At 41.3% G+C, this 21,625-nt stretch overlaps 1 protein-coding gene across 2 annotated transcripts in view; it reads right to left on the reverse strand.

Annotated features, from left to right (window-relative positions):
• Nucleotides 1-21,625, reverse strand: part of LOC105917886 (nuclear receptor coactivator 2) — a 75,428-nt gene that overhangs the window by 50,183 nt on the left and 3,620 nt on the right. Inside the window, exon 1 of one of the 2 annotated variants that reach the window (XM_012852827.3) lies at nt 10,109-10,363. The exons of the other annotated variant lie outside the window; for it this stretch is intronic. The gene's annotated coding sequence lies outside the window, so the exon portion shown is untranslated. Of the gene's footprint in view, nt 1-10,108; nt 10,364-21,625 lie in introns of those variants that run through there. 2 annotated transcript variants of the gene reach the window in all.

A 21,625-nucleotide genomic window follows, 5' to 3' on the forward strand; every position in this document is an offset into this window, starting at 1 on the left:
AGCCAGTAGTTTGTGAACTTGTTTAACAGTTCTGCAGCAAATACTGCGATGTTATTGTTCAAAAAACGTTATAGGGAATATTAAAAACTGAACTCATTAAAATATCTGAGTAGAAAGATATCTCCAACCTTCTATTAATCAGTAAAATTATTGAAAAAGCTGTGTTTCAACAGTTAAATAGCTTCCTTACAATGACCAATTGCTTTAATGTCTTTCAGTCAGGTTTCCGAGCTCACCACAGCACAGAGACCGCCCTCATCAAAGTGTTCAATGACATCCACATAAATACAGACTGTGGAAGAACCACAGTGCAGCATTGGACACTGTTGACCAGGATATATTATTAAAGTGATTGGAGACCTGGGTCGGACTCTCTGGTAGTGCACTCAATTGGTTCAAATCCTGCCTAAAGAACAGGTATTTCTTTGTGTCAATCGGTAACTTCTCCTCAGAGTGGACAAAAGTCACATGTGGGGTACCCCAAGTTTCAATCTTGGGAATCCTGTTATTCAATATCTATATGCTCCAACTAGCTGAGGCTATAACACAAAACAAAATTAGTTACCATAACTATGCAGATTATACACAGCTCTGCATCACAATGTCACCAGGTGACTCTAAACCCATCCGTGCACTGAATGGATGCTTAGAACAAATCAAGGCATGGCTGTGCCAAAACTCCAGCTGAACAGAAACAAAATTGAAGTTAATATCTTTGGACCTAAAGAGGAACAAACTGGAGTCAGCACGCAGCTTCAGTTTCTACAACTACAAACTAGTGATCAGGCCCGAAATCTGGGTGTAGTGATGGACTCAGACCTGAACCTTCAAGGACACACAAAGACAGTCACAAAAGCTACTTTTACGTGGACAAAAGTAATTGCAATAAAGGGCCAATTGGAATAGAAAAAGCGTCATGTAAACAAGCCAATCGGAATGATTGGATTAAACTCAAGTGGAATGAAATTGTATTCCAAATGAGAGGGGTGGTTTATGCCGATTGATAAACCGATCAACGTTCATATAAGCACTCGTCAGGCTCAAGTTATTCCGAATGTGGCAAACTGACCCAAGCGCGCAATAACTGTGCAAGTCTTCAGTCACCTGAAGAACATTCCCAGGATTAAAGGACAGATGTCCCAATGACATCTAGAGAAACTCCTCCATGCGTTTATCTTTAGTCGCATTGATTACTGCAACGGTGTCTTCACAGGTCTGCCCAAAAAAAAAACTCAGTCAGACAGCTGCGGCTGATCCAGAACGCTGCTGCTGGTGTTCTCACTAAAACCATGAAGATAGAGAACATCGACCCGGTTCTTCCACTGGCTCCCTGTAGCTCACAGAATAGACTTTAAAATACTTCTGTTAGTCTATAAATCACTAAACAGCTTAGCACCTAAATACATTAAAGAACTGTTGTTGCTGTATCAACCCTCCAGACCACTCAGACCTTCTGGTTCTAGTCTAATCTGCATACCCAGAGCCAGAACCAGAACCAGAACCAAACATTGAGCAGCAGCATTTAGTTCCTATGCTCCACTTATCTGGAACAAACTTCTAGAAAACTGCAAATCAGCAGAAACACCAAGTTCCTTTAAATCAAGGCTGAAAACCCGCCTGCTTAGAGCTGCCTTCAGCCATAATAACAGGAACACTGACCAACATATTTGATCTGTTTTGATGTTTTCTCTTGATAAAATGTACTGTTTGTTATCAGTCTCACAACCAGTGACTGTTTCGATGCATATATGATGTTTTTTTATGTTTTCATGATTTAAAGCACTTTGAACCACATTGCTGCTGAAATGTGCTATACAAATAAACTTGACCTGACTTATTCAGTACCTGGAGAGAATAAATTAAACCATTCGGCACTCCTAGAGACTCCAAGTACACAAAAAGATCTATTTACGAGCTAAACAAGTGGATTTTACATAATATATTCTCTTCAATAAACCAGCATTTGATTTCTGTTTTTATGTTTCAAAATAAAACAAAAACATAAGCCTTTTGCAAAAACAAGAGGGATAAATTGTCCTTTCAGTGGTTTGTTAATACTTAGTTTTCAACGTAATGTCAAGAAAAGTAGATCTAAAAAAAAAAAAAAAAGATTACTGGTACTTTCAGTGTATTTTTTGTTGAAATTCAAAGCAACTATTTCATGACAAAATTAAAAAAAACTGCAAACACCTGCATTTATCACAATATCTATATTTAAAAACAGTTGTTTTCTTTCTTCAAAGTTATTAAGAGCCATTGATAAAGAGTCACTCGTGGCTCTGAAGCCACAGGTTGCAGACCCTTGTCTGAGACCAAAAATGGTGGCAGACTTTTTAGCTTTCAAGTAGCCCTGGTACACAATTAATTTCATGTGACCACCCTCCTTACCCTTAAACAAAATAATCAAAAGGGAAAGCGTAGCATATCCATAAACATTTACTGTTTATGGATAAACACAAAGAAAGTGTCCCCAGTAAACATATGCAGCACTAATTTAAGCAAGGAAGCAATCCATCAAACACAACCTATTAGAATCACTTAAGGGATTTGACACAAGTAGATTAGACAACCGTAAACTGGGAGGAGGGACCCCCTCCCATTTGTTTCCAAGCCTCTGCTAAAGCAGCAAAGCAAAAGCCAACAAACCCTCTGATCACTCACCAGAAGACACTAAAGTAGACCTAATACCCTGCAGAGGCTGGATTAAGAACATTGGGCTTCTCCCATGATGAAGGACCTGAAATGCAACCTTGGTTCGTCTTTTTGTGTATGCATACATTTATATGCAGCAGTTTCCATATCAGTATATCAAGTACATTTATGTACATCTCAGCTGTTTGGTGCGATGATGCTACGACGAAGTGTTGGCTTAATGGCTGGTGGCTTATTGCCAATTCAGAGACAGCACTGGATGTTAGACTTCGACTGCTGCTTCCTTTGACACCACTGGGCTCATGGGAGTTGACTCAGCAAACAATCACAAAGCAAATAAGGCCTCAAAAGAAACGTTTGGCTGAGTTGGCAAAATTTAAAGAGCTCCAAGTTAGACCACACTGCATACGTGTCTGGCAAAAAGATCCAATTAACTTCAGCATTATTTAAAGTAAAGATTACATTCCCTTAGCGGGTTGCAACCAATCAGGATTGACACAGAGAGCGAGTCAAGAAGTTTCTAATAAGCGCAAAAAAGTATAAACACAGTTATTTGAATTTCACGAACTAATTTAACCTGAGAAAGACGGGAGAAAACTTTAAGGGGGCTTTACAAAAGGGATCTGCTGTGCATTTTTCAAAACCCCTTAATTCCTACAAAGGTCTGAAAATAGGGCAAGTGGTCCTAGAATTAAACATAGTAATAAAAACTACATTATCTCTCCTAAACAAGCAGCAGCAACAACAGGATACCAGTGAGATGAGCAAAGTTGGACTATCCTCATAAATTTTCATGAAATTTCCAGTTTTTTTGTTTTAGTATGTTGCAAAGAACTAGAGCTGTGGAAAACGAGAAAGCTTAGTGCTTTTGCTGAATTGATCAACGACTTTTAAAAGACCCACATCTAGCAATCATCTGTTATTAAGAACATTTTGAAGGACAGGTTGATCACTGTGTATAGATAAGTCTGTACGTCTGATCACAGCATTTGGTAAAGGTCCAAAACTTTTAATCTAGAAAGAAAATGCGGGTGCGTTTCCAACTTCAAATAGAGATTTTTATTTGTCTAAGATGTTTTGCAGTGTCTCCAATGCAACCTACAGTATATATGTCACTAGAACATTCCTATAATGACCTCTCCTTCCTTGCACTGGTCTTTGAGCTGGTAAAACTGTCTGAGCGTGACAGCATTCAGCAATGGCTAAAAGATCTTTGCAAGTTAGCATGATGCTACTTGCAAGATAGGACTGTAGCCGTTGCACAAAGCTAACTAGCCCTGCTTCCAATGACCTACAACCACGCCATGGTACTGCTGTCACCCTGCATGGTGGAAGTGCTGTCACCTCTGACAGCACATTCACCTACACTCCACCCAGAAGCCTGATGAACTGCCATGATGATAACAAACCACTAGGACTTTGCTGTCAATGTGTTATACATTTCCAAACCCTTCAGGGAACTCTCCTGGGCTATAACATGCACTATGGGACAGTTCTTGATATGAACAAGAAGAGAAAAAACAAACATCAGTCCATTTTGGTTGCTATGTGGGCCTCATTTGGTTTCAGGCCTGTATGCTAGGTAGTAGCAGTGATCACACTATTGAGGAGTTTGAAATGGGATAAATGAAGAGACAGACAAAGCTGGCGGTTCTACAATTAAAAAAAAAAGCCACGGCCACTTAAACTGGAATATTGTCACAACACTAAGCTACACTGAGGAGCTATGGGACAAGTTGAATCAGTTTCTGTAATGGGGTTTGACCATTTGGACCAAGACTCCACCTCAGTTAAGTTTATTAATTTGGATAGCTAAGCTGTATGTGTTAACCAAATCTCATTAAACAGGCTGGTGGACAAAGAGGTATTAACAGGTGTTGCCACAAAGTGCGCTGTGGCTAAAACTCTCAACGCTAATTAAGAGACATCCAATATAATTCAACCTTTAAAATCCAACGGAAACTAGAACTGAAAATGAAATCCTGGTAATGAGACCGCCTGCCCAAAGCTAAGGAAAAACTACCAATTTTTACAAAGCAAGTTGAAGATAAAACATTACGGCTACAACGCAAGTCTGCGGGTCAGAAGGTTAAAAATGACCAACAGCTCACATTTTTGTCCGAGTAGTTATAAGAATGAGTCCGTTCCCTGGCAGAACCCACAACTTTTTTTGTTGGGCTTCCAAAGATTTCTGACACTAGTGTGCCGCAAAGAAAAGCAAATGCCTGCCAGTGTGCTGAGCAGTGAGTCTACTTGAAATCCAAGCTGTACAAATTGACCCACTTCAGCAATCGCTTCCCTTTCGGACCAGCCGCACTGTTTTCTTTTTTTCTTTTTTTTTTGTCTAGCAAATAAGACTAATTGGTATTGGCACAGCCGCATAACGACGATCCAATGTCACTGGGGCACGGCTGGAAGGCTCGGCCATTGTTACTTTTCCATTTTTTTGAGTCAACATCAACAGAAATCAATTAAAATACCGTTTTCATTCTCTAAAGTAAGAAGAAATGAATAACCTAATTACAGGAGTTACTTCTGAAAAACAGGACAGAGAAAAAGGTTAAGCGCAAACCCTTTAGGAACTAAATGTGACGGGGTGTTTGATTTAAAAGAGATAAAAAGCAGATAGAATAGAGACAAAATTATATAAAAACCTTTAAAACAAACAGTTTTTTTTGTGGATAGTTTATGTGCAAGCTTCCCAGCCAGCAGCTACCCATCACCCTGCATGAGCGGCTTCATGTAATATTAGAGCCTGATCAATTATAGACCAGAATCAATAACATAAAACATGCCTGCCTGGATGCTAAGTCAGTTGTAGACAAGCACCACACGCTGGCATGCAGCCGCATCAAGACAATCACAAAAATAAGAAATGGAATTGCATATAAATATCAATAAAAAAAGCAGAGAAATGCTGAGTGTCACGTAGGCAGCAGAGCAGGAAATGAAACTAAGTAGAATTTTGGTGCCCGTAGTCCGCCTCTTCAGAATAGCCAAATTATCCAGCTGAAATTCATGAGAAAGCGCGCTCAGGAAATCACTGTGAAACTTGTAGAGATAGTAGACAAGGAGGAGAGAAGCTTTGCCTATAGCCAGAAACACTCGCTGTCTTGTCCCTTGTGTAATGACTGCAGGATTGCGCCGCAAACACAAATACAATGGTGTCTCAATCTGCACACACACACACGCTCCTGAGGAGGATTTCTTCATCCTCAGCTCGGGTTTCGCAGTTATTTCATAACACAGGGCTGGTGGTCTGATACTGTCAATATCTAAAAAAAAAAAAAAAAAAAAAAAAGCTGTTTTGTTTGGTATGCGACTTATATGCAGAAAACAACCCCGAGCACTCTGACCCACCAGATAACCCCTAAAATAAGCGCATGCATGCATTGGAATACATTGAAGCGGATGGATAGCCCAGAAGAATGCCAGAGTAAACCGTATGACATGAAATGAGAGATACGGCAGGAGTTTTACATTGTCCTCGTGACCAGTCGATCAAAGTCCACCCCCTGCTCACTGATTGACTGAAATGCTGCAGGAATAGCAGCTAGTGTCAGCGAGAAAATTAACATACAGTCACAGCTGAGAGACGCGATACACAGCCTTTTGATTCTGAGCCGATGAAAAGGCCACAAACTCTATTGCTCATCAATGCTGGGACAAGTACGCAGCTCTGACTGTCACTATATGAAATATTCAAACAAATTGTCAGACATTAATGTTGTTGTTTTTTTATGCACATTTCATTCAGATCCGTTTATTTTATTGACTTCTGTGTAACATTTGAAATTCTAGTTCACAAACTTTAATTGCAAAGACTTTTTGTTCCATTTTCAGGAAAAAAAAGTGTTCTGTAGTGATTTTGTAATAATTAAACTAAAGGGATCTTCTTACCGCAGAAGAATATAAATTCCCCCAGCTCACATTAACTAAAGGTGTTCCACAAGGATCTATTTTAGTTTCCCATTTTATGTTCTCTTATTCTAGCTCAGTTGTGACAATTCATCCATTAATGCAAATATACTTTTATATGCTGACGATACAATGACAAAGCTGTTACTCGTTGAATTAAAAGCAAATTTACCAAATCTAAAAAGAGGAAGCTTATCCCTGGGTTAGGATGGAATGACATTCATTCATGTGAAAAGAAAGTAAAATGTTGGGTTTTTTTTACAATATATTTTCCCCATTTAGGTTATTCTTGAATAAATTGATGGTTTTGAATCTGTGGTTTAAAAAAAAATTAGAACCTGATAGAGATAATTTTCTTTGGGGTGTTAAACTCCACTCTTCATGTTGTTGCATCAGATTTACCAGAACCTTTTCATCACTATGTAGTCAGGTTTTCCAGATCCTGGTTCTGACCCAATTATTTGATTCAGGTGTGTTGAAGCAGAGACACAACCAAAGGTTGCAGGACACTGGGTCTTGAGGTCTGGAGTTTAAGACCTGTGGTAGATGGTGAAATTTCTTTTCGCCATGGCTCCCCTCTGGCAGGAAACTGCGGTCTATCAAGACCAAAACTTCTCGCCACAAAAACAGCTTCTTCCCATCTGCAGCTAGCCTCATTAACAAGGCCCGGGTCCCCCACTGATACTTCCTCCTTGCAAATAGTAAAAATGTCTCTGTACATATAAATACTATTTCATTTCATGCACATACCTGGTAATTTGCACATATTTGGTAATTGTTGTTATTCTGCTTTTTTTTTTACGTTAGCAACATTTTGCTCTTCCTTCTTACTTTTAAAGAAGACTCTTCATTTAATACTGCATTTGTAACAACTTCAGGGTTGTGCATTTTTCAGTGAATATTTCATGACTTTTTAATGTCTGTTGCTAGTCTAGTGAAAAATAATTACCCATTCAAGTTTAATGCAATAAAACTTATCAACGGTTAGATCGTTGTGGTCATCCTACCAATCTGAACATATCTGCTAATATAATGTCATCTTCTCAAAGCTGCACTGAAGTAAACGTGAAGATGCTTTATCTAGAATTTTTGGATAGGAAATAAATAAATTATAAATATTTAATGTGCCATCTCTTTCATATAAAAGTTCAGAAATCAAAGTTCATATGAAAAATGTCCTATACACCTTAAAATTCCCTAATCAGGCTTTTATTGTTCGGTTTTCTTTGAGGTCTGACCTGCCAATGTAGAATTTGACTAATTATGATTTTCCTTTTATTTTAAGAACTAACATAGATTAATCATTTTAATTAAATTTAGCTTAATAAACGTTGCACATAAATGTGTTGCACGTTCTTCGATTACAAGAAAAAACATAAAAGGAAGATTTTATGAATTAAAGCTATGCGTTTAGCCTTTGCCTTCCAAAACAGAAGCATCTTTGTGGTTGTTTCAGGTTGGCCAGTTGTCTTAATTTAGCCCAGAAAAATACACGAGATATAGGACTTTTAAAGACAACATCCTGGTTTACAGGTCAAAAAAAATGTGGGAAGTTATTAGTTTTAACTGACATTATAAACAGGAAAAAACATCACATTTTTTTTTATGTTTCACCCGTCGAACAGTAGCCACAGCTTATCAAGCAAAAACTAGCAACTTTTAGCATCTATATGATCACTGGTTGCAGTTCAAATCGAACCTCCGAATGAAGAAGACAAGAAAAATAAAGATCTACTGGGATTTTTCCTGGACAACCATCTTCAGGATTCATAGGGAATAACGAGGGAAAAGAAGATATCGGGTGAGTGGGAGGTGTGTGGACGGAAAATGCCTCGTTAATGTCAGAGGTCAGCAGACCTTGGGCAGACTGGTCCACGATGATAGAAAGGCAACAGTTGCTCAGATAACCACTTGTTAAAGGCCAGGTTTGAAGAACACTATCTCTGAACGCACAACACGTCAAACCTTGAACTAGATAGCAGCAGAAGCCCACATCAGGTGCCACTCCTGTCAGCTAAAAACAGGAAACTGAGGCTATTCCCGCAGGCCCACCAAAATTGGACAATAACAAATAGAAAAAATGTTCGCCTGATCTGATGTAAACCACGTAAGATAAAGGTTTCATCCCACCTGGTGTCAGTGTTTCATGGTGGTTGTGATGTGGTGCGTTGGACATTGTCTTGACATACTTTGAGTCCCTTTAGTACCAACAGCGCGGTAAAAAGTTGCAGCTGCTCTTTGTATCGTTGCTGACCGAGTCCATCCCTTTATGAAGTGTACTCATCTTCTGATGACCACTTCCATCATGTCAAAGAGCTCAAATCCTCCCAGACTCCTTTTTTTGAACAAGACAATGAGTCGACTGTACTCCTCAGGGCTCCACAGTCACCATACCGCAACCATTTGCATTATGGATGGAGAGGAGATAAATGTGCAGCAAATGGGTGATGCCATATCTATATTATGTCAACGTGGACATGGAAAATCTCAGAGGAAGGTCTCCCTGTTGAATGTGTGATGCGTGCCACCCAGTACTAGCTAGCTTAGCCTAATAAAATGGCCAGTATGTGTATATACGGTGGCTCCGATTTTCTGGCACTAATAAATACATGACAGCCTGGTCACGTTGGTGACCAGATTGTGGATAAAATGCATCTTCCTACATCGCTGAAAAGCATTGGCTGACACACAGTACCGCGATAAAGGTACAAGAAATGGAAACTTAAGAAATGACACTATCCCTGCAACTATTTCTGAACTATGAACCCGTTATAAAACGATGGACCCTTGAGCCTTAAATTTCTCTTGTTGGACCAAGACAAAAAAAAAAAAAAAAAGTACCTTTAATAATTATCTGTAAATTCTGGGAAGCTGCTCTTTAATGGGTGAGCTTTGACAACAGTTGTTTACTAAAGTGGGGGCAAACTGAGCAAACAGTCGGCTGGTTAGACGTTAAGTGACAGGGCAGCTTCAGGAACTGCTGACTCCACACTCTGTGAGCCACCAGTCCATCATAACCACTCCCCTTCACGACACACACACACACACACACACGCACACACACACACACACACACAGTTTCACAACCCACAACAACACTACATGACAGCTCAAAGTCCGGGACTGAGTGAGACAACCGCACCAACTGGGAGACTTGAATTCATCTCTGTTTGTTCATGCTGAAAGGCGACGACAGCACGGTGCGTAGCGAGTCATGTCGTTTTAGATTCATTAAAATGTTCTAGAACTCTAAAAATATTTGGCTTGATGGAAAAACTAAGGGAAAACTTAAAAAAATAATAATAAATCTATGACTAATACCAACACACTAAATATGTAAAAGATTACTACCAGAAGAACATCCTCTAAAGTAAATATTTAACTTTTTTTTAACTTTCCTTCCAACATTTGAGTCGCGTACGTAAAGAAAAGAAAGAAAAACGATTACAGAAATAGATTCATATACATCGTAAGCACCCAAATCCCGTGGACTGTGCCTTTAATTGTGCAAATCAGACATATCCTTATAGTAACTTACCTCTGCCAATAACTGAAGAGGTCCATAACAAGTCACAAGCCGGCTGGAAATCTCATGCCAACCGGGCCATCGTGCTGCTTTTCACAGTCCACACGGTAAACACACACGCGTGCGCGCACGCACAAACACACGCACGCACGCACGCGTCACAGTCCTCTGCACGTTGTGTATTCCGCCCTCTTCTGTGTGAGATTACCCGTGTGTTTGTGTGTGTGTGTCATCTGCATCTAATGACAGCTGACTAACTACATGGCACAAATCCTCTCTGCTCCCTGTCCCCTCCCCCTGGCTCTCTCTCTCTCTCTCTCTCTCTCTCTTTCAGTCTCTCTCTCTTTCTCTCTCACACACACACACACACTTCCCTCACATCTTCTCCTGTCTCCTCCCACCACACACACATACACTCCTCCCTAATATTAGCTGATGTCTAGAAAAAAAAAAAAAACCTGCCTCTCTCTTATCTCTCACAGCCTTTCTAGGTACAAAAGGATTTGCATGACCTGTTGTTCTTTTGTTTTGGTGAATCGTATGGTAGATGCGTTTTCTTTTTTTTTCCTCCCCTCTTCTTCCTTTTACAATACAAGCTTTTGTAAAAAAAAAGGTTTTGCTTGTAAAGCAAAACCCGAAATCAAGTTATTCAACAGTTCAGGAATTTTCCATATTTTCAAAATGACCATTAACTCGTTAAAGGAAACACCAAAGCAAAAAAAAAAAAAAAAAGGAAATAGTTTGTTTGCATTCAGCACCTTCACAATAAATCTCATCACTGCTTTAGAAAAAAAAAAAAAAGCTTAGGACTAAGTGACAGGGCAGAACACAAAAGAGAAACGAGCTGTAGAGAAAGACACGACAATGAAGGTAATTCAGCGAACGACTGCAGCTTCCCACATAAACAGCGCTGCACACACACACACACACACACACACACACACACACACACACACACACACACACACACACACACAGACACACACACACACACACACACACACACTCTCACCAATACTGTCAGCCTAACTGCCTCCCTCACATCTTGCTCAGCTTTCACTTTCTATGTTGTCATGTCAGGTTGTTCCTGCTTGCTTCACTAGCTTCTTGCGCCTTCCGGAAATGTATACTTTCGAAGCTTGGCTCCATAAACTCTCATACGAGCGCCAGCGTGAGTAAATTAGCCCCCCCCCCCCCTCTTCAAGTAATCACCACCGTACACTTGAGATAATACATTTACAGTCGCATACTGCTGGGCTCCGTTAGGCTGCTCAAATTAAAGCTACAAACAATTTGGAGAAACAAGCGTTTTGAGAAGGGGGGGGGGGGGGGTTGTGTTGAGAAATTGGCTGGAGAGCAGTAATCTAAATCTTATTTCACATGCACAATGTGTACACACCCACAAGCAGGTCTTATAAACACTTTTCAGTGTGGAAGCTGTTAACGAGGGAAGAAGTCTCCTATAACTGAATCATTTATACGCATTAAACAGGAACAGGACATAGTTAAAATAAAATTAACAGTGAAACGTCAGACCGGGCTTTAATAGCTGAGAGGTGATCGTTATTAACTACGGGTCCAGAGAACTTGGCCGGTGATGGATTCTATGGTTAACAAGTTCTAGTCAGTGATCTGTTGGTTGCAAGGTAAAGGTCCAGGCTTTATTTTTGGATAAGTGAAGCCACCACACTTAAAAAAGGTCATGCTGATAACAACACTCTTCACTGCAGAAGTTGTAATGAAGGGACAAAGCCTCAGAGTTGGTTGTTGTTTGGTGCCACTGACGCCTTCGAACACGAAACCTGAGGCAGCACAGGAGGAGGAAAGCAGAAGAACAGAAACTGTATTTTCTATCAGGGCCTGCCGGACGGTGATTCAGGCAGCTGCTTTCAGACAGGAAGCCGCCGATTTTAAACAGCTGAATGTATTACAGAAAAGAAATGCTGTCTTTGATCGTTTTGAAGAGTCTTGGAAATTTCAGTTAAGGCAATGGTATAATAATTGAGACTTTTAACACCTTAAATACGATGTCTTTGTTTTTTTTAATAATGGTGATTCCAGCGTAAAAGCAGAGCTGCGTGACATCGGCGGCTCTCTTTCACAAACAGCGTGACGTGAAATCTTCTGTAAATCTACAAAAATATATATATAAACTGACCAACCAGATGCTTCTCAAGGCTTCTGTGCGGTTACAATATAACTGGTTCGACAATTAAACAATTAACAGCAAATTAGTATTATTTTTTTTCCCCCTAAGCAAAAGGTTGGAAATTCCGACTATTTAATTTGAATAAATCTTCGGGGGGGAAAAAACACAAGGCGCTGAGTGTTTGGTTTAGTATTATTAAAGGATCAAAGAATGTTTCGTTAAAATATTGTTGCAGATGGCAAAGGTCCTATATTAGCTTTACGGACCACCCTCCCATGAATGAAATGGATGACATTATTAACAAAATAAGGTGTAGGTCTGAAAGCATTGGTCCTCCTGTTCATGCCACATTTGCCCTGGTAGACACGACACCAGCCAACTATGCCCAACCTGAGAACACACGCTTTAGTTAGAGGCTACACTAAGAACAGCCAGTTGTCTTATTGGACGCTAAGGACTATTTGCATCTCAGGAAGTGTCAGTGAATTCAACTATTTGAATATCATGTCTGGTTTTGTGTCTCTTGTGTCATGTTTGAATCTGTGTGAATTCTGAGCCGGTGTCTCACTAAAATTTCATTATTGTTACATGAGGACGGTAAAGATTTTTGATTGTTGGCATTGACCGGTAGGGAAACCAGCGGGTCAAAACCCTTCTGGCAACAGTAAGTGGACCCAGACAACATTGGGCGGGGGGTTCAGCCTGTTTTGGTTACAATGTGGTTACGGTAAATCATTCTACCAGACAAGGGAGTTTATTTCTCCAGTTTGTGCATTGTTATGTTGTTATTTCAACTTTTAACTTTTTGTTCTCTGTCTTTTTTCTCTTTATAGTAGGTACACCTGATCTGACGTCCTGTTAGCTGTGAAACCACGCAGGGGAGGCAGATCATCCTCTATTACCATATAACATAGAAAGTACTCCTGGGTCAATGTGAGCTTCTGAGCTTTCTGTGTCTCTGCTCTGTCTTCTCTAAGCCCCAGTGGGTGGAGGCAGATGAGTGTTCACACTGAGCCTGGTTCTGGTTCTGCTGGAGGTTCTCCTCCCTGTTAAAGGGGAGTTTTCCTCTCCACTGTCACTTCATGCATGCTCAGTATGAGGGATTGCTGCAAAGCCATCAACAATGCAGACGACTGTCCACTGTGGCTCTACGCTCTTTCAGGAGGAGTGAATGCTGCTTGGAGAGACCTGCTGGGTTTCCTTAGAGAGGAAACTTTCTGACAAATCTGGAGGATTTGATTGAATTTAGCTTTGTAAAGTGCCTTAAGATGACGTGTCTTGTGAATTGGTGCTATAGAAATAAAATTGAATTAAATTTCTTGAATGAAGAAAACTGAATGCTTCAGCACACTGGAGTTTCCAAATATTTCTGGAAGAATTACAGAATTGAAAAGGTGTTTAACTGTTTCACGTCAGCACGCCCACTGACCACGCCCGGGATCAAACGTGTGAGTAGGTGCTAGATAAATACTACGCTGAGCTTTTATAACAAAATAGTTGAGCTGAATATCGTCTTAATCATCCCCCACTGCCTATTCTGGAAATCCCACTCCTGCCAGAATCAACAAGAAAGCCTGGAGCTTTTCCCAGGTAATGACAGCACCCTGAGAGGACGAGTCAGAGTGCTTTCAGGCATTTCTCACACCATGAGCTTGACCTGGACCAGTGTGGTGCTGGTCCAGGTTCACAGAGTTCCCACTGGTTATGGGTTTCACATTTATGAGAAAGAAATCACTCCTGTCTATTTGAACAGCTGACTCTGACTCAGAGCCTGCTTGGCTCTTTCTTTAATTGGGACACCTTTGCTCTTCTTCTGTTTTCACGAAACAGAGAGCAGTGTTGTGACCGTAGAGTCTGGGATCGGGTATCATGTTGCAGTTCCCTAAACAAAAACAGAGGAGTGTACCTGCTCACCAGGAGTGAGTAACACCATGTTGTTCTGCCTCACCCTACATAATCTGTTAGAACCTCGCCTTTTCAGGAAATGTCACATGTTTCTCTAATGAATCATATCTTCTCCTCGACCTACGTTTCTCAATCATTGAACATCTCACAGAGCAGCGCATACGTCCAAAGGCATGATTGTCCACCTACCCTGACAGGCCAAGGAGAGCATTTATTAGAGGGTTAGCTTCATTGCAAACATTGAACCAAGACAGTGAAAGGTGTATCCAGCTACTGGAACAAAAATAAATTAATCATTTAAACCTTTTTTTATCAAAACTCTCATTTGGCTACATCTGGGGTTCTGGCTATGAAAATACGTAGTTGTAGCGTCTCAGTGACTTAAACAGAAGATTTGAATGTCCTCCTACAACAATTGCAGCACGTTCAAGCTGTTCTATGCAACGTTGACATTGCATACAAGCAAATTGCAATAACAATAAACTTGTGATTTCCTGTGTGTTCCGATCAAAGAAATGGCCTACCTGCCAATGGTAACTCTGGAGGAGCTTTAGAAATCCACAGCCAAGTGGGAGAATCCATAAACTGGATAACTATGTATGAAGTTAATCTTTACATACAAAACATTACATGTGATGGAAACCTAAAACTCCAAAGTACTGTATTTCTGGTTTGAAATGTTACCATTTAAGCTTTTAAATACAACTGGCACAACACATATTGATTTAGTTCTAGCCCATCTTAGTCTTCAGTCTAATATCTGTGACAGAGTGGAAGGGTGGGTAGAGTTATCGTAACCGAAAACATCAAATGAAAATGCACCAAAAAGGAGAAGTTGGTGTTTTGAGTGTCGGGTGTTCCTGCACATGTGGGACTGCCGGCTTCTCGGCCACTTCAGTCCTGGAGAACTCAAACCGCTGAAAGCTTTAGTGTTTGTCAGTTTGTGTGTTTGCATCAGTGTATTTCTGTTTAGGAGAGACAGACAGCTGAGCTCTTCCCAACTACTGTGCAAAATTCACAAATTGCACACGCAAACTTAAAGGTGCCATGACATCGCTGTATAAACCATTTCATGTAGTTGATATTGGTGCATTTGTAAATTCTCCAAAGAATTTTATAAAATAAATAAGGTCAGCTTACTGTTTTGTCAGGCCAAACGTCTCTTCTCAGTAAAAGGGTTGGGTTAACCCTTAATTAATGATATGCAGCTCTATCAAGTAGACTTCACTCTGATTGGCTACAATCATATTTGGAGAAGAAAAATGGTCAAATGCGCATATGAATATGAATTACGTAGAAAGACAACCTCAGTAGAAAGATAACCTGTTTTCTGATCTGACCGTTTTTGAGCAAGGCAAAGATGTTTGTGTTGACCATCGCAGACAGAGAAAGGTAAAATGTGCCAAAACAGTGGGCATCTCTGGTAAATCAAAGTAAAAAGGCCAATAGCATTTTATAGTCGTACCATAATCTCACCCTGAAACATGCAGAAAAAAAAATCCAACCTTTAAAAAAGGGCCTGATCATGTACCATGATTAACAATTTCTGTGCCAGTAGCTCTCTCTGATTGCGTACAAAAGGTTTTCCAATTAAATTATGGTGCCCTTTTGGCTCATTATATTTTATTTCTGTGCCACTTCCAATATGGCGGCGGTGTCGAGGTTTAATATAGCGCTCAATGAAGCATCTATTGTATACATGTCTCTGATGGAGCTGAGCGAGTCAGTAACGTCCATTGGAGGTGCAAAAAGAAGAAGTAAGTAACCCTAACCCTGTAGATCAGGTTGGTCTCCGACCATGCCGAGCTGTCTCTTTACTGCGAAGCATTGCAGAACAGTTACTTGAAGACGATTATGTAGTTCTTTGTGTTTTCTTTTTATAGTCAAAATACGTGATTAGGCTCCTTTAAAAAGGCAGAGTGGATGATTTTTCCAGAAATGTAGGTAAGAAGTCACTTTTTGACTAATTGCACATGTGCAAGACCATCCTACCTGCTCTTCGGCTCCTCAGGGGGATCACGTGAAAAAAATAATCCCTGGTCTTATTTCTTTCTTCAGAAGCCTTCCTCTTGTTCTCATAAACTTGTAAAACAGTTCGCTTCTCGAGACTCTCGGTCATTTTCAAAGTATACGTTGAGGGCAGCGGAGCTACAATGAATGGCTAACACCGAAGCTAACTGGGTACATAAACACTAGTAAGTTAAGAGAGTGTGTCACAATGATTGGCATGTGGGACACCCAATGGATAAGGTGATCCCCCCCGGAACACGAAGCCAAAAAAGATCATCCACTACACCTTTAAAGGTGACTAGATTTATTCATAGGCTAAATGACTCACATTAAAAGCCGGTTACACCTTGTCCTCAAGGTGGATAGAGCAACAACAAAAAAGTTTGTTTTGGCTCTGACTGTTCATACTTTACAGGAAACTCAGCTACTGAACTCCTAGAAAGTCCCATCCACTGTCGTGCCCACAAGAACCCCATGACGGCAGAGAGCGCAGTTTTTGAATGAAGGAAGAGGTGGAGGAGAACAAAATGTTACTGCAGTCTTCTCCAATAAGAGAAAGAGGGGTCCTCATCCATTCCTCTTTGGATGATCTCCCTTTCATTTGGGTTTGGGGAATGATCACCTTGAGAAATTGCAGATTTTATGCCTGATGAACAATTTCTGTGTTAGTTCAGTCTTGCGGTTTTGATCATTATCCTGTTATAATCAGTCTAATAAAAAAAGTGGCTTAAAAATTTCATTCATTTTTTTTTAAAGGGATCGTTAAGGGTACTAATAACTGTTCATTTTGCAGTAAACAATTATTTCTTAAGACTGAATTATTTCAATCATGATTAAATGGATGGAAATGAATAGGGTATTTTTTTCTGTAATGTCTTAGTGTACGATTGTGTTACTACCACAAAGATGAATTTATTTTAAGGCATTTCATACATTGTTATCAGGGATGGCAAGCCACTTGCATGTTTCTGAACCGTCTCGGCTATATGCGGCTTAATTCACAGAATACCCTTGTATTCTGTGACTTGGTAAGACCAAGTTCATTCAGACACAGACAAAGGTATATGCCATAGCTTGCTGCAGAGCGTTTGACTGTTAATTATTTGCATACTCGACACTGTGGTAAAGAAAACTCTGCGGCGCAGGCAGGCGTTGATGGAGGAGCACAAGGGAGCTGTGGAGTCAACGAGGTCCACGCAGAGAGACGGCCTACTTCCTGACTGTGATTAATTTCTGTTACCAAGCAGCTCTATGGTAACACAGACATCCGTAGCTGCGCTGAGCTCAGAGCCTCTTCAGTGTGCAACCACGTCTCAGACAGATATCAGTCCCGGTCAGAATCACATTAACGAACACGACAGTGACCTGCAAATGTGTTCGTAGCGCCTGGACCTTTTTGTATTTTGTCACATTATGACCACAACATTCAGTAGCTTATACGTTTTGAAGCGATTGACCAACACAATGCAATGGAAAGAGTGAAAGGAACATCCTGTGACAACATCCTGGGGGGGCAGATCGACTGAGCTACTGCTGTCAACAACTGCATCTTGTAGAAGATAGAGCTGGCCCCGTCTCCCAGAGTCTAACCCTGTTTCTCTCCTGGACTCAGCTGTTGGTTGAGCTTTTGACTTTAACTAACAGTATGTGACCAGAACACTGGCTCAGAGCCCATCTGCTTGATTTGGTTTCTTTCCGAGACACAGCCACCAATGGAGCTAGACTGCCATTACCCTCTCTAACATGAAGGTGTTGCTCGATTAGTGCTTTTGAGTTTATTTTGTGTCTCTGCTCTGTCTTCTCTAACCTCCAGTGGGTCGAGGCAGATGAGCGTTCACACTGAGCCTGGTTCTGGTTCTGCTGGAGGTTTTTCCTCCCTGTTAAAGGGGAGTTTTCCTCTCCACTGTCGCTTCATGCATGCTCAGTATGAGGGATTGCTGCAAAACCATCAACAATGCAGACCATTGTCCATTGTGGCTACACGCCCTTTCAGGAGGTGTGGAAGCTACAATTCATTGACTCTTCTCTTTTTTTTGGGGGGGGGGGGTCGCAGCTCTAGTGGCTCGCTTTTTCTGACAGTAGGCTGACAGAAAGGGGGGTGAAAGAGAGGGAGAGACATGCGGCAAAGGACCTTGGGTTGGATTCGAACCCGGGTCGTCACCACCAACAGTAGTGACAGTTTGTATCGACAGTAAATGACTTCTTTAGGTAGAAAACCTTTCAACAAATCTGTCTGTATGATTTGACTGAATTGACTTTGTAAACGTGCCTTGAGATGACGTGTGCGAATTAGCGCTGTATAAATAAAACGGAACTGAATTGAATCCGTTGTAAAATCAGAATGTAATCCCTCTTAGACCTTTTTTAAATGCAATGTCTCCTCTTTGCCAATTGTTTCTTAGCCTCTGAAGATAATTGTAAGGCCGTATAGACGGGTCTCTCTGTTGCTACGGCTTTTATTTTTACGACCATTCTGGATCCTCAAATGCCTCGTTTTCTCTCTGCGAGATGCAGTGTGAAAACAACAACAAATCAAGTTGCCACATACTCATGGGGTCTGTGACAGCTTCCTGCTGACTGATTATCCTGGAAGAAAAAAAAAAAAAAAGAAAAGTTTGATCTTTAAGCAGAGTTCAGTTTTTTTTTAAGTTCCCAGTAGCGAATAGCAGCATCACAAAATGACTTGAATGAATTTTGCCCATCGTACGGCTAACCCATGCCACCGGGGGAGGACATCCGAACGCGCTCTGGCCAGGGCCCGTGTTTGCTCTGCGAAAACCTTGTTATGCCATCAGATTGTAACATCCCACTGCAGGCCTGTGCAGTCACTCGCTCCCTCAACCACAGCTCTGTTGTCATAGTGCTGGAGACTTACAGCCGCCGTCAGATCCAGCTAACCAAATTAGCACCTGTTATGCAACCTGCTGCACTTGGCTCCCGGGTCTGGAGCTTAATCCTGCGCACCTCTCGCTGCCCGTAGGAAGGTCCCAACCTATTTAGGCCTTTCCTAAAGTTTCTTTACATTTGATGCTTTTAAAAAGGAGAGAAAAATCAATTACATTTATCCAAGACTGCAACAAGATAAATAAATCTGAAATTATTATGTTATTTTATTATAAATATATTAAAGAGGAGAGTTCAAACTTTCTACACAACCCACCCTGCAACATGTGCGTGAGCTGGGACGTAAAATACACGCCGTATATAATCCGAAGCAAAATTGCAGATTTTAGACAGAATCTGGCGCATAGTTTTGTAAATTCTGTTTCTTAATTTTGCACTCAAATAAAACGTTTGAAGTGAATAAAGTTGGAAATTCAAAAATAAATAAATAAATAAATAAACAAAAATAAATAAAAAAAATTATACGAAAAAGGACAACCATGTTATAACACGATTAAAATAAATGGCTCCTTTATTTCATAGACCTATTGTGCCATACAGCCATCCATTTTTTTTCCTCTGCGCCGTCACGTCTTTAAAGAGGACTCTCATGGAGGCTGGAAACGATCTTCAATGATTTTCCCTTCACCCTGCTTTCATTTCTAAACCTAAAAAAAAAAAAAACAGAACTCTGGGTCCATGCGCTGTCTAGCTGTAGTTTAGCTAGAAAATGAAACTCTTCGGTGTCCTTACGGAGGCTCCTACTTCGGTTTTATCGTGGAGAATATTGGTGCTATTGTGGTGCTCAGACTAAACGGGAGGCTCTGAAAGGAGCCGTGGCACGAGCGGCTGAGTGAGTGAGTGAGTGAGTCTGTGCATGTGCCTGTGATGGTTAATTAGAGCACTTGGTCTCAGGAGGATCAGACGTGGAAGACGACCGTCTCTGCTACGTGACAGGAAGCCAGGGGCAGCGTGCGGTCGATTAGTTAGTGGCTGCATGAAGGGCTGGACGTAAACAAGACATAGATTAGCAGACGAGCTCAGACACACGCCCATAGGTGTAGCCTGAAAAATGAGCCAGACGAGTGGATCTACGTGGGCAGAGTGGACTCTGAACGTCACAAAAGTAAATTAACCTTTTGTTTTAACAGCAGCAATGAGTCTCGGGCTATTCTTTGGTTTCTGGTCGTCTTTGTTTTCAGTTCTTGGTGCAGGATTTTTACTCCTGGTTATCATATCCTTAGAGTATTAACTTACACCACCTCATGACCGGTTGCTATTAGCAGCAGCTGTTGACCATGACAAATCATATCAGGGTTACCTGTTGAGAAATGCGTATCTGACTTGAGAATCGTGGCACACAGGCGGTGTAACGGGTGTAACATTCTAACCTGTACCAGAAGCGAAAATGGCTTCAAGTAATTTTATTTTTTTTAAACAAGAACTAAATCTTACAGCATAAGCTCCCTAGAAACCTGCAACATGAACCAAAGAACAGCCACGGTATCATTTTGGAGGATCTCTGACGCCAGCGAGCACATGGTAGCACTGCTGCCTTGCAGCAAAGAAGGTCCTGGGTTCAAATCCATCTGCTTGTTAGGGCTGTGCTTTGACTAGGCCCTTCGAACGCATTGATCAAGACCTGACCATCGTTTCTCTGGTTGCATGTTTAGATTGGATGTTCTGCTAGAGGGTCAACTTTCTCCCTCGTCTCGGGTTTTATTCCAGCATGGTGCTGCATTCGGCGCCATCCATCTAACCGTCGACTCGGACCAGCTTCCCAGTTTCTGCTGAGCCAACAATGCCCCCCCCAGAACACGATGCTGCCACCACCATGCCCCGCTGTAGGCTCAGTTGTCTTTCCTTCATCGTCCCCTCAAACGATGAACTGAACAGGGCTCAGAGATACGTTCAAAACGTGGGATGTCGTTTTACAAACCTAGCCCCGCTTTAAACTTTAGCACAACGTGCCCCGTCTGCTGCATTCCTTCCACCTCCATGGCCATGACGGCGTCCGTTAATGGAAGCCAAGCCTCAGCCCTTCCTCCTATAGGTCTTCCTCCTCCCCGTCCAGCTGTCATTGGCCAGGACATCGTTTGATCTCTCACGTGGTTCAGTCAATGCAAGGCCACTAAGGATCCCTGACTGGGCAAGCTGCCAACCTTCAGTTAAGATCTTGATCTGGAAGTACATTCCTGCACTCTTCCAGCAGGACTATACTGTAGGTTGGGTTCAAAATAGAACAAGCGGCTTCATGAACCACACTGACATGCAGCAATTAAAGGGAGAAAGTACTACCCTGGTAGTGAAAGTTGGGTTAGTTATGTTAAAGCTGTTCGGTAAACACAATTTGATGGCGTCCAGGTGGATCCTGGAGCAACAACAGTCTCTGGACGAGGTCCGAAGACCCAGACTGTTAACCAGCAAACAAAGCATGTGGAGAACCGGGGAAGGAGGCTAAGCGTAGAGTCTGGTATCGTGCCACACATGTTGTAATCCTTTTCAAAGTTCACCTCTGGGTGCAGGGAAGAGTAAATATGCTTTTAAAGACAACAAAATGAAATCATGAATCGGGCCCTAAA

Source organism: Fundulus heteroclitus, unplaced genomic scaffold (assembly GCF_011125445.2).
Source record: "Fundulus heteroclitus isolate FHET01 unplaced genomic scaffold, MU-UCD_Fhet_4.1 scaffold_85, whole genome shotgun sequence".
In the NCBI taxonomy this organism is placed as follows: domain Eukaryota; kingdom Metazoa; phylum Chordata; class Actinopteri; order Cyprinodontiformes; family Fundulidae; genus Fundulus; species Fundulus heteroclitus.